General features: G+C 38.1%; 1 long non-coding RNA gene across 1 annotated transcript in view; it reads right to left on the bottom strand.

The window, feature by feature from the left end:
• The window catches only part of LOC138013390 (uncharacterized), a 38,123-nt gene extending 31,192 nt beyond the window's left edge, over nucleotides 1–6,931 (bottom strand). The window contains exon 1 of the long non-coding RNA XR_011125218.1: nucleotides 6,801–6,931. This is a non-coding gene — a long non-coding RNA (uncharacterized lncRNA). The remainder of the gene's footprint in view (nucleotides 1–6,800) is intronic.
• Between the last annotated feature and the right edge of the window lie 1,667 nt (nucleotides 6,932–8,598).

Below are 8,598 nucleotides of genomic sequence, written 5' to 3'. Positions count from 1 at the left end.
AAGTCGCCACACGCCTCACAAATCATTCCAATAGTACCCCTAAATCGGTGTATACTATTCTACAATTTAGCGGTAATCGGATTGGAGCATCCTTGCGGTACGAATATAACAATAATAACGGTTGGCTCAATAGCGTCCATCACACTTTTCGCAACAGTGAAACCTGTGGTTAGAATGGCCGAAACATCTTGCGGAGCAACTACACTGTGCAGGGCCACATTCGAGATACTGGCTCGGCAGTGGACGAAAGAACGAGTCATAAAAATATTGGGATCTCTTATACTGGTGGCTCGTTTGGATCGGCAGTGGATGGTAAACGAGCCAAACGAGCCGGCTTGTCAGTAGAGTCTCTAGATGTGACCCTGAATTCTGTAGCTTGCATTTCAAGAAGGGCGAGTACGGCTCTTGTTCCTGTTTTAAATCCTTATCGTCCAGGCGAATGTAATAGTTAATTAACATGTATCAAAGTTGACGTCATCGCTTCTCCGGAGATCAACCAATAAGAACACTCCGTCACCAGAGCTCCGGGATTTCAAAGCGCAAGATGAAACAGTCTCTCTTTTCACTCTAACAACCGCTCGCGGTATTTGTGACCCGCAGCTTCAGCCGTTGAAAGTTGAACATACGCGTTCGTTTTCAACGATTCTAGGGCAAAAGAGAGACTGCTCGCTGTCTAACCAAATGCTGGCACATGCGAAAACTTTCGCTTGCATTCAGATCACAAGCAGCCACAAGATTAGGATGTGTTCTTCACTTTGTCGAATGCAATGGTCCTGCAAAGATTAAATGGAAAAAGAGGAAACGTCCCAGATTCCTGTCACTTTGTGCTGTCACGTTGGTGAAATAACATGAGGCGTGATTATTTGTTTACCCACACATCTCAAACCGTGGACGACAATATGGCATGTGTAGCTAAGTGAATATCCGCTTATGGTGCAGTGTCCACCGTGCAAACTTGTTGTAATTGATCAAGGATCTATTTACCTGTCTACCGTTTATTTGCCTCCATCACAATAATTGATAATTCTTACAAATTCTTGCAAATGTTTAGAATATCTTGCCTAATAGGATGCGACCACACAGTGGAAATGGTGAGTGTGTCATCAATGCGTTTTTGCTCTGCTCTGTGGAAGTGTCTGAAGGCAGGCAGCCGTTCAATGTTTTTCAACCACTGCAGGATTGGCATGCTTAGACTCTTTAATTAAGTTTGCTTGCAGGCATTCATTTCTTATGCTAAGAAAGATAATATAAAGCGATTATTCATAATTTTCGCTGAATTAAAGAAAATTTCCTTCATTGAAAGCAATGCCCTCTGCTAAGAATAACAATCAAAATATGGAAAAACGTAGAGATCTCATTATGATATGATGAATTCCAGTATGACACGGAGGATTTTGTCGAGACCTCAGTTTTTTCAGAGATTCAAAGGTTGACCTTTCTGACACAAAATGAGAGACTGCGAAAACATGTTTTGTTACACGGCTAGGGGTTTTTGCAGGATGCGGAAGGACAATGGTCTGCTGTCAGTTATTAAAAGTGCATATTTGCATTGTCTTTTAGTTATTGTGGTGAATATCTTTAGTGGTGAGGTCTAAACACCAGTTTAAAATGGTTAGCTCTTGGTTAATCGATCCAAGCATCGATTTTAAATGGTTAGCTTTCAGCTATTGTAATGTATGGGTACATTTGTTACCCTCGAACACTGATTAGAGGCATTCCTTCCGATACATTACAATGATGTGGCGCACCAACTCAGTACACTTTTCACGGTTGCAGTTTAATTTCATTTTTCATTGTGATTTCAAGGAACAGTAAAGTTAGAAGTTTTTGGCATCGCAGCAATGTTTCAACAATGGAAATATGATCTAGTTAACGAAATTGTTAATCTAAAGGAAATCAGTTTTTTAGTGCTGTTGAGTCTGCAAGGAAAGGTTTAATATAAGGTCGTTTGACTTTTGTTCAAATTGTTGACATCAAAAGCGAAGTGCTTAAATTTCTCTAGCTGTGACAGACATTTTGTTTTCGTAGAAAAGTCCGTTTATGTCAATCGGAAGATTCTTGCAAGCAATTTACCCCAGGGTGATTCTGTATTAAGTTGGCTTGTACTTGCTAAGTTGATTACACCAGTTAATTTCATAAGCTGTGATCGACACGAAAACACCATTATCCCAAGCAATAATGATGTTTAAGAACCCTAGGTAATTTTTATTGTAAAGAGTATAGCCTGCGAGCAAGCTCTCCAAAATCTCGCTTTGAAGGCTATTAAGAGTTGAGGAGATAAACTTGCAAACACAGTGTTGGCCTGGAGGAGGTTCAGTTTTTTCTCCGCCGGTATCATCGACTATTCACACCCGTCTACAAAGCCTTGAAATCATAATTCAGTTTGCTGCCGGGATAATTCGATTGAACCAAGCCTAAAACGAATGATTCATTGTGAATACTAATCCACAAACATTTGAATGAGTTTACAAGTAACCAATTGATAGCAATTTAACACCTTCTCACACGATATTTCATTAGAACCTGAATTTAGTGTTAAAATGAGCCTTAAAAATTGAGCACAAGACAAGATGCACGGAAGTCAAAGTGAATATACATGTGGCTAATTATTGTTGCATAATATATGTTTAAAAAGATTTTGCTATGATCCCTTCACTGATTCCTCCAGGATCATTAATATTATTTGACAGTGACATCAGTTCTGATGGAGGTGATGAATATGAATTGTATGGGGATGACAATGCTGTTTGTAGCATTTGCCTAACAAAAGAAACACTCGCTCATCTTAGTGTTCAGGGTATTTCAACATGACACCCATTAGAATTGAGAAACATTCAGTGAAACAACGAAATCAAGAGAAACCGGAGATTTTATATTTGAAGCTTTTTCTTGTGTTCTATATTAATGGATAATTGGGATATTTTAGCCTTTGGTAATTTAAAGGAAGAGATCTAATCTAACGCTCGAAACCTCAGCTTTCCAAATCATTCACGGTGGTAATTCGACCTTCATAATTAACACGTTTGATAAAACCAAATTTTCATGTTTCACTCTCCCACCGACGCAGCACCACAGTTTCTTTAGAAACTAGAAATTCGATAATTTATAACACTGCTAGCGTTTCAGGGAAGGATCGGGTAATCTTAACCACGGTCAAATGTTAGAGATTTGATTTCTGTTTAGGTTTTACCTTTGCGCCGTGTGCAATGTCTTGTCTTGGACCCCATACTTAGATTGCGAAAGGAAAGTTTTTTTTCTCTATGCAACATCGGCGTCTTCCGAGTAGATGTTTGCATGATACGTGGTAAGCGAATCACTAGTAATCACACGGTTGGCATTCATTGACTTCAGTAGTGTATTTTTTTTACCGAGTAAGTTCAGTGTTCGAATTATTACAAGTGAACAGCCTAATAGCGACGCATCAATTGCAATCTCTACAGTTAAATATAGAGTCTGGGATATGTATCGATAGAATAAGTACAATAAGAACAGTCTCAAAGAGAAAAAAGAGCTCACAACAAACTGTTCGTATGTTTTGTCAAGATTTTATATCTCCTCTTCATCACTACTATTCAGTATAGCAGTAATTGCTGCAAGTAAATGATTTAACTATAATTCTGGGTTTGAGCAAAGTAGGCAAAGATCTTCGTTTTTGCATTCATTATCTTGCGAAAGTACTCGTGACATTATCCTTTTCATAACGAACTGGCGAACTGAGAAAAGGATACTTGGACGAACATTGCTATAGGAAACTAACAATGAGCCCCTGTAAAGTACAAACACCCTTTTCATGATTTCTCGAAGTAGAACTTTATCATGCTTTAGTGATTGGGTTGTCTGCGACATCAGATGTTCCGGAAATACGTCTGCGTTCGAAGGCTAGTGATCGCCGTATATCTTATAATTAAACACCAGCTTAAATATTGTCAGCTCAGTTTTAGTTATTGTAGCCTACTAGCTGGCCAAGCTTCGAACACCGATTAGAACGTTCGCGGTCGGGCGTTTCGCAAATAACCACGCCAATATGTGGCACTCCTTCTCCTTCTCCTTCTTCTCTTGGTTATTTCGTTTCATGTTTCTTTATGATTTCAAAGTAGAGTAAAGTTTTGCTACTGATTTCGCGTCGCAGCAATGCTTTTTCAACCACTGAAATACAATCTAGTTAACGAGATTACCAATCTAAAGGATATCACTTTTCTACCATCGTTGAATGCAGTAAAGAAAGGTTAAATAACGTCCTTGTGTTTCAAACAGCGAACATAAAAAGCGAAGTGCTTATATATTGTCAGTAACTGCACCGCTTATGTCTATCTGATGACTTCATCCTTTATGACTTCACACGCTGTGTGTTTTCGTTTTCGGCTGTAAATTATAATTATGCAAGGTAGCTAGAAATGCTCATCAAAGAAAAAAAATAAAAAGCTGGAAAGGACGTTCTGTTTTGCTGATAAGCCATCTTCAGGAAACCATAGATGAGGATGGACCTTTCTTGAATCTGTTGTTATTCCATTTCGAGGGACAACAGGAAGTATTTGGCACAAAATTATCGCAGTGGCTCAAAAGAAGTCGCAAATGTGGTCGAAATGATTGCTTGTTTGAAAGGTTTGAGCTTGAATTCTGAAAGAAAAGGTCGAGTAAGGTCGTTGGGCTTTTTTTCAAAATGCCAACATCAAAGGCGAAGTGCTCATATTTACTGTAACTTACATTATTTTCAGAAACACGTTCGGTTATATGTCTATCTGAAATACTAATTATTTTGTTTAGGAGTTATTCTGTATTAAGTTGGCTTGTATTTAAGTTGATTACGGCATAAAATTTTATTCAAAATTTTTGTAAGATGGAACAATTATAGGAAGATGTGATGAAGGGAAATGAAAGGGCATCGTTGCCTCAAAATGATTGCAAATTGAAGAGTATCATAATTCTCGGTATGATCCACCTTAGTTTATAGTATCGAAGAAAGATAGAATCGAAGCATGAGGTCGACTGCATCTTCAATTTTAGACAAGATTGATGACGGCAGACTGATAAAGAGCATTCGGCATTAATATTAACACAAAACGCGCTTCGAAACCGAAAAGCACAAATGGAAACTCAGCGTTAACACGGACGAGGTGCATTTTATTCCGCGTATTGACTATTTGCTCCTGTTTGCCGTAGCCTTGAAATCATAGTTCTTTTCGCTGTCGGGATATAAAAACAACGAATAATCCTGTATGGGTAGGAATCAAGAACATTGTTAATAATAAGGAGTGGATGATCCGGCTTAATTCTTTCATATCTAGCGCTAGTGTTTGAATTTTTTTTCGCTTCGGCTGGTAGACGACGCCCACTGAGGAGCAATTGGTAATTGTGCTTCATTCTTCAATGAATGTTTGCGTTAAAAAGTTAGAAATCGGCTCATGGCTTTTTGAGAAGTTCTTATTATAAATTTAGTTTAGTTGCGAAAAGAAGAATGCAGTTTGAAGATATTTTGACTGGACTTCTGTGCAAACAATACCCCACTGTAATAACATCAATGTTGCAAAGGATGACAGACATCGCGGAATATTGGCGATTTTCATGCAAAGATTGTGCTATAAAATGCTGAATATTCAATTTCTGCTTGGCAATTTTCAAGGTCGTTTATTCAATAAGCGTATTGCATTACAACGGTGAATGTTTAAGATGTAATGCTTTATTCAGTGTTATATTGATAATGGCATTAGCTACAAAGCCCGGCATACCTCTAGTGATTGAATGTTTCCACATGCCTTTAGTATCATAAAGTGAATCCACGTGCCATCTTTGAAAAAGATTACTTTACTGGAAGAGATCTTTCCTCGAGAGCGGGAAGTGTTTTAAAATAAGCCAAACGCATGACAACTAATAACGTGAAACTCTGGATCCTAAATTTATAAATGAAATTTGGTTCCTTTGATTAAGCTGTAAAGCCCGACACAATTGTCCATCACATGTAGAAAACATGACAACTCATAACTTAAAACTGGGGATTCCTTAACTTTTAAGTTATATCCGGAAGCGAGTTGAGAAGCCTATAAAATGGATGAATTTTCTGTAAGACTAATCCGCTCGCACCTTGTCAACGGGGTGCTATCATTCAGTCGTGCCACGCAAGTGAAGTTTGCAGAGTGGTAGGACTTTCCTCAGTAACAATAGGATCTTTCGTTCGCTCGAGTAGAAAGATCCATAGAAAAATAGCCGCTAGGGACCGCAATGCTTTTTCAATGTAGGTAATCACAGAAAATATACTCGACGCAAGAATGATCCGATTGCTTATGTCTTCTCAGTGTTGGGGCTTCCTCCCTTCCCACTGCAAGCAACCACTTACATTGGTAAGTAAAGTGCAAAGGAAAATTTGAAGCAAAGGGCTTAAACTTGATTTAAACAACAATCCCCGAAAAGTTGAGGTTGAAGCAAATAACCCCTGATCCCAGTTGCGGTACTGAAACACACAATAGTGAAATGAATACCTGCGTTATTGCATAGTTCCAGAAATGAAAAACTATACTAGTTACCTTTCTCATCTAAAAGATCATTTTAGTGGGCATCCTTTGTTATCGTGATTATTCATCATTAAGACTAGCTTTGTAACCAGGTGGTCTGATTCATTTGCAACAAAAGTAACCATTGTAGGTATTTTGTGTTAACCTGGGAACCCTTGCTTACGTTCTGTACAAATAAATGTTCACATTTTAAGATAACAGGAAATGGTCGTACTTTTTTCTTCTTGTACATTTACTTTTTTAAAAAAATTTGGTTTGGGTTTCTCAAACTTAGATCAGATAGGATTTTCTCACCTGCAAAGTTCAGGGTTCTAAAAGCGTACTCCTCATTCATATGTAGCAGCAAATTGCCTTGGCCTGTGCCTGGACTTTTAAGCTAGCTTAAGCCCAGGGAAGGTGTCTTTCCAATGATCGATTCTATTTGAACGATGGTTTTTTGTTTACACGCGCCTGAAATTTACCCTACTGGTTCTGAACGTTCAGGACTTCCGGTGGTCACTTTGTTTTTGCAATCACGAGCCCAGATTGTCTGTTTTGGGCGACTGACTATGGAAAGATCCAAGGCATGGAAAATTCTGATTGGTGTTCTTGAACACGATACGACGAAATCAAAGCTTTTCGGTATGTGGATTTCTTACAGCTCTTTACCTCTTCAGTTTCAGGTGTGATAACATCTAACTACTTTTAAAAGGAGTTTTTCCGTGGTGTTCCCTTTTCACCTATTTTTATTTGTCATATGTTTTGATATTGCTAAACTGAAGCTTTCTTGAAGAAAGAACAATGGGCAGCAGAAAATATGTTACAAGACAATCAGCACGAATGGCATCTGCTTGTGTATTCAAAATCAGTACTTTGACTTGCTTATCTTTCTAAAGATTGCTATCACCATGACAGTGAAATGCCTTTATATTACCGAACTCAGAAATTGGTTTACCAGGGGGCCATGTAAAATGCCGAAAAGGGTATCATGCCGAAAAGGGTACAGACGCATAAATTATGCCATTATGCAACACGCATGTCATCGGATAACAAGCAGCTTGTCTGAATGTGACATGGTATAAGATTTCGCCTCACACCTTAATGCGAAAAGGATGAAAGAAAAAACAATACAGGGTTTACGAAGGGAAAATAATGCATTTCAATCACAAACATACATAAAGAAACTTCAACTTTGTCATCTCGAAACTGTTTCTTTTTTTTGCCGAGCATTTGCAATAAAGCAATTGCGAACATGTTTAACTGCATTACGAAATGGCAGTTATAAAATATATGATAAACTGCAACTTTGCGAAACATCATTTGTCTCGTCATTTTTCAAAAAATTTCGCAACCCCTTAAAAATCTCTATTTAAAGGACGACCAAATGTCTTATGCAATATTCACAATTCAGCTGAGTTCTTCGGCATAGCTACGCAAACAGACTCTCAGCAGTATTATCAGATGTAGAAAATTCATAAGAGCGTGATGAACAACACAACAGCAACAACATCAGATACCGTAGCTACAGGTGAGTTGTAACATCTTACTAACGAAGAACTAGTCAGCAACCACATAGGGAAATTCCGAAAAAGTCAGAATTAATTAAACCTATGACCTTCAAATGACTAGCCTTTAACAGCGTTTCGAAATCTGGGTGACACAAGTAATAGTGTTACACAACGGAAACCCAACGGAATACACAACAAAAACTACATGAAATACTAATAAATTGGAGAAATGAGAGCGTACTTTAATGCGCGCTGAAAAACGCGTGAGAAAAGCACTGATGTAACACAATTCAAAGTAAATGGAATTATCGAAAAATTGGACAAACGAGAGCATATATTAAGGTGCCGAAAAGGGTGCGAGACCAGCACTGATGTAACACATAAGAAATTTAGAAAAATGAGAGCGTTATTTGAGGCGTGCCGAAAAAGGTACGATACTGGCTATCATGTAACACACTCAAAGTCAATGGAATTATAGAAAAATTAGAGAAATAAGAGCGTATGTTCAGGCGTGCCGAAAAGGGTGCAAGACTAGCACTGATGTAACACAATTCAAAGTAAATGGAATAATAGAAAAATGAGAGAAATGAGAGCGTTTTTGAAGG

The sequence above is a fragment of the Montipora foliosa genome, chromosome 8, assembly GCF_036669935.1.
Source record: "Montipora foliosa isolate CH-2021 chromosome 8, ASM3666993v2, whole genome shotgun sequence".
Classification (NCBI taxonomy): domain Eukaryota; kingdom Metazoa; phylum Cnidaria; class Anthozoa; order Scleractinia; family Acroporidae; genus Montipora; species Montipora foliosa.
The sequence above is the reverse complement of the archived record's forward strand: the minus strand, read 5'-3'. Positions and strand labels throughout refer to the sequence as shown.